Genomic DNA, 6000 nt, shown 5'->3' on the forward strand with positions numbered 1-6000 from the left:
TTTATACAATTTGGTTAGTTTTAATTAACGGTCATTATTACTTAACTAGTTGCAAAATTGTCGCTTATGTAATTATGGTGAGATGGTTTAAAATTTCACTAATACATCTCAACCTACTGATAACTCATGGGTTGGGTTAAAGAAGATGGTTCTAGATTATTTCAACTTTTGATTAACCTAAACCTATCCGCTAACGATAATTTTATATAATCTTAGTTTCTGAATTGTGCTGAGTAACCCTAAAGTTTATTGGTTGTCAACATTGGATAATACAAATAAAAAAGCATGATAAAAACTTCTTATTATAAATAAAACATTATTATGCAATATTTTCAAAAAAAACAATGATTTATGAACACACCGAGACACTTATATGATTTACCAACAAATTAAATATATGTTATTTTTGTGACTATTGCATTAATATATCTTTTAATGGTTAAATTTAAAATTATATGTTAATGACATATCATAATTTCTTAATTTGAAAAAATAAAATGTTAAATGTATTATTAAAGTTTTATGAAAACAAAGAGTATACATTAATTTAAACATAAATAAAGAAATTTATTTAATGTGATTGAAAATTTTCTCTTCTGAAAATAGTAACACAGAGCTAGTCCAAAACAAGAGAGGAAAAACAGAAATCAGTGAAAATTTGTATGAAAAAAAATAATGAAGTGACTGAAAAAGGAGAGAAAAAGTAACAAGAGAATCACACGAAAAGACATTAATAGTTTGCTTGTAAGACCCATAAAAAATATTTACCTATTTTATTACTAGTAGTAATAAATAAAAAATATTTACCTTAATAGTAACAATTTTATTACTAGTAGTAATAAATTTCTTTGTGAATGGAAAATATAATTAATAATTATGTAAAAATAAAATGTGGAAAGCTAAAAAAGAAATTTTGGTACCTTAAATGTTAAAAAATTGTGGTGATTTCAAGAACATGAGTTCAAACTCTTTTCTACCTTTTTGTTTTTTAAAAAAAATTAAAATAGTGATAGTGGATAGACACTCCACGTTTGAAGTCATTATTGAGGGATCACATATGTCAAGTCAAGTGGTGATTAAAATATTAATATAATAAAATAATATTAAAGTAATAAATAATATTAAAAAAATTTAAATAGTAAAATTTTTGGACTATAAATAGCCATGAGAGGGGAGGTTATTCTGCACAAAGAGATGAAGAATTAAGTGAAAAATCTTGAGAAATAGAGAAGAAAGAGTTAGGAAGAAATTTTTAGTTGCAAGAAGAGTAGAGGTTCTGGAGGGTTTTCGGGAAAACAAATTTTGAGCAAGAGATTAAGTCTGGAATAGAGGTAGGGGAGCTAACCTTTCTAAGCTTTTATTTAGTATTGTTTTATTACATGTCTTGAAATTCTGTGTGAATACTGTTAATGAAAAACATATGTGCTTGGTGTATATCTATCTATATTTAATTTCTGTGTTAATATTATATGTTGTTGTTTTGAATCTGTAAATAAGAAATTTGTTAAAAACTAGTTGAGGAACACCTCTCTTTCCTGGAAGTCTACTCGATAGAGGAATCTTAAAAACCGGAGTTGGTACATCCGTGATCATAGAGCAGTCCTGGTCAAATCCAATAAGTTGTGACTAGTCATATGTACTGGCGTTTATGGTGAGTTTGATTCGTCAAACATTTTATTCTTCTCCGGTGACCATTTATGGTGATATTTTAGTATTGTTAATTTATTTTGTGATATATTCATTTTGTATGATTTATGTGATGATTGTATTTTATTATATTGGATTTGAATTTATGCATCTGAACATGATATGAGTATTATGGGGAGATTTTGTAATGGTATAATATGAGTTGAAGAATATGATCATGGTATGAGTCTCGTGGAGATATTCTGTAATGATATGGTATTTGTGTATATGTTGATGTTGAGGGTCCTCTTGTTGGAGGTTATCCTGATACTCTAATAATCATTCAGTCTCAAGTAGAGAAGGATGAATTATGTGGTGAGAGGGGTATGAGGTCCTGGTCTATGTGCCGGTTTTGGACATAGTGTTGAGGACTAACCTTGTGGATGGTATGGAGTATTTTGAAGTGTATTTGTAAGAAGAAGTAGAAGTCATCACAAGTGCATAACCTCCCGTGACCGCTCATCAACGGATCATTCGAATGAGTGTCTATTGGGTATTGTGGGATGAGTGTCTATTGGGTATTGTGGAATGAGTGTCTATTGAGTATTGTAGGATGAGTGTTTATGGGGTACTGTGAGATGAGTGTCTATTAGGAATTGTGGTATGATGGGATGAGTATCTATAGTGCGATTGTTGTATGATGGTATGAGGGTGTCTGACATAATTATTATTATATGATGTTTTTTGAGTGTATCAAAGTAATTATGCATGTTTTATAAATGATTTGTTGCATGTTAGCTCACCCTACTTGTTTGTGTATGTGTGATGATAGTATAATTCGTTATACGGGAGCAGATGAAGGAATGTCGTCTGATTCAGTGCCAATAAAGAAAGAGATAAAAGAATAAATTAGAAGAATTCAAGTTATATTTATGAGTTTGTAGTTGAAATATGAGTTTAAAACATATATATATATATATATATATATATATATATATATATATATATATTAACTATGAATTATCAAGTTTGAGATTATGAGATGGTACCTTAAATGTAATGCTACAATATATCAATTATGAATTATCATGTGAGATTATGGAATGTTACATTGCTCACATGAAATAAGTAGAAAATGAGTTAACATGTTGTTTATTTACTTTGAAGAGGCAACAAAAGAGAGATATAATTTATTTACTTTGCATATGAGAAAAAAAAGTAAGGGAGAAATTACTAGATGGAAAATTAAAAAAAAGAAATAAATATAAATATATATTGAATTAAATATATTTTTAGATTTTGAATATTTTTATAAAATTATATTTCTTTAATATTTGTTTAAATATTTTGATTTGTAAATTTTAAAAAATAAAAAAAAATAATTTAATTTAATTTAATTATGTTTATTCTATAAACAAAAAATAAACAAATTTTAATCTCACTTCAAAATTTAAAGATTAAAATTAATCTATAAAATTTTAAGATTAATAATATATTTAATTTTTAAATTTAAAGATTAAAAATATATTTAATCTATATATTTTGAAGACATAATATAAGAAAAATTAAAACACAAAAGAATTTTTTTTTGTTAAAAGAGAAAATTTCAAAATTATCATATAAAAGTATTTTTTTATTTTATTTTATGAAATAACATATTTGTACAGTACTCGGGAGCACTAATAATAAGTGGTAAAGTTATTGGAAGCTTTGAGAGCCACAAACTTAGCGTGATTTTCAGTCATAAAGTTTAAATTGGAAAATGAAAGGGGAGACTAGATTTTTCTTTTTAAAATATGTTTAGTTTGGACTGATTTTAAACACTTATTTAGGAAATAGTTCCAAATAAAGAGTATGAACAAATTTGTTTGGTAGCCTAAAGTGGTAGATCTATTAACATAATTAGGTAAAAATATATATTAATATAAATGTTTCATAAAATAAATTGACATTGATCAACAAATCCGTCTACATCAATATAATTATAATCTTTATCTAGAAAATATAATATAAACCAATTTAAACTATTTTCTTATATTATATTTAGATAAAAAAAATTATAATTATCAAGATATTCAAATACAGAAATTTAAATTTATTTTATTTTAAAATATTTTTATAAAATTATTCAAATTTTGTGAATTTATTTTTATTTAAATAAAATATTTCAATAATCATCATATTTAAAAAATATCCAAGCATCAAATAATTCTTAAAAATCCAAAAATGTCAACATTGATATTATCTTATAGTTGATTCTGAATTATGTTATTTTACAATCAAAATTCATCTAGAGTTTTTCTTTTAATATTTACAATTTGTTTTTCATGTTAACTGAAGTTAATTTTATATTATTTAGGCCTATACAGATCAAAGTTACTTTTAAGAGATTGAGAAAAAAATTACTGACTTTTTTTTATTAATGTTGATCAACAAATTTCCTAAATTCATATTTTTTTAAAAATTCTTTATCCAAACATACTATAAAGAAGTATCAGCCTAGCTGTTTTTAATAAGTTCCAATGTGTCAAATAATGATGTTTTAAAAAGTATATTTGAAAAAGGAAAAAAAAAGGTTTTAAAATACAGTCATTAAAATGGAAAAAACAGTTATAAAAGTCTTGTGACCAATTATATAATTTTATATTAATAATACACATTTATGAAATTGTATTTATAACATCCAATGAATGTGTGTAGAGAATATAATTCACACGATTTTATGACGCTTACATCAAGAGGTTCATCAAAGTGGGACACTCCCAACTCTTTAGTGGATTTCAATTGGTAGTGTGATTTGGACATATATGGTGTGCATATTTTTATTTCAAAAACAGAGGTTTAATTACATATTTTAATCTTAAATTTTTAGTTTTTTAAATTTTATCGTTTAAAATTATATATTATTAATTAAATATTAAATTATTAGTTGGAATTTAATTAGTAAAATATGTATTAAATTTCAAATTATATATGATTAGAAGATCTTAAAGATTTACATTAAGAAATATGATTTAAAGTGAATAGATAATGAAAAGAATCTAGAAACAAAAATTTATAACTCATTCATCTGAATCTAAATAAACTGACTTTTTTTTATGTGATATGATTCGTATGTATTGAAAGCTATATGAGAACTGAATCCACGGACAACACTATGAAGAGATCAAAATGATGATGATTGTCGACAACCATACACATTGCACGGGTCATACAAACCAAGACCACAATTTACAGTAATTAAAAGTTACCACGATATAACAACGTCAAATAGATAGTGCTAGAATTTAAATTTGGTAACATCACCAACACATCATCACACATTTAGTAGCTTAAGAGGGATTTCAGACATAAATGATTAAGATCTCTAGATAGATTTCATAAGAGTTTAAAAGTAATACACAATCTTTCGTGTTATAATTCTTTATAACAATAATTGTTTTTTTTATAATATTGGGTTAAATATTTAATATTAACACTTTTTTTATAATACTCACCTAACACTTGACATTTTTTCTTTATAATAGGATATATATATATATATATATATATATATATATATATATATATGTTATTTTTATGTAAAGGGTTGAATTAGATGACTGTGAATAGTGTGCAAGTGTTTATTTATTTTGACACAGAAGTTGAGTACCATGAATAAAAAGTAACACATGGGACCTCGGAAAGTTATGTTCACTCACAAATAAAAACACTCTTTTTCATTTCCAAAACAAACTAATTTCAAATATTGGACAGTGAGCCTTTATCTAAAATCAATGAAAAAGAAAAGGAAAAAGAATTGAATTTAAAAAAAAACTTGATTTTTTTATTTAAAAATGTTTTTTATTTCAATAAAAAAGAAATATATCCTTATTTATTCAATGTTTTCTAAATATTTTTTTTCACATGTTGTTTTTATTCTTTAAATAACAACTTCTATAAATTAAAATTATAAATACTAAAGAATGACATAATAATTTAAAAATACTGAAATTTAATTATTTTAATATTATAAAATTTTAATATAAATAGTTTTCATATCAAAGAATTTATTATTTTAAAAACACATAACTTTCATAAATAATTTTTTATAATTTTTTGAAAGATTTTCCTTTTATTTTTCTGATTTTCTCTATTCTTGTAAGTAGTTTTTCAATTTGAACAAATCAGATTTTTGTTCTTATAATTTGAGTTCTAGTTATTTTCTTGGTCTCCTTGCGTTATCTGTTGCATTGCATAGTCTTATTTCACTTGCATAAGCTTTTTTAGTCATCGTCATGATATATCCTGATTGTTATTATGATGTTTCTATATGTATATAGAACATTCTACAAATTGGGAGGAGTTTCATTGGTTAAGATCTTGTTAGTTGTT

The sequence above is a fragment of the Vigna umbellata genome, chromosome 1 (assembly GCF_029865625.1).
Source record: "Vigna umbellata cultivar VRB3 chromosome 1, Vumbellata_1.0, whole genome shotgun sequence".
Classification (NCBI taxonomy): Eukaryota; Viridiplantae; Streptophyta; class Magnoliopsida; order Fabales; family Fabaceae; genus Vigna; species Vigna umbellata.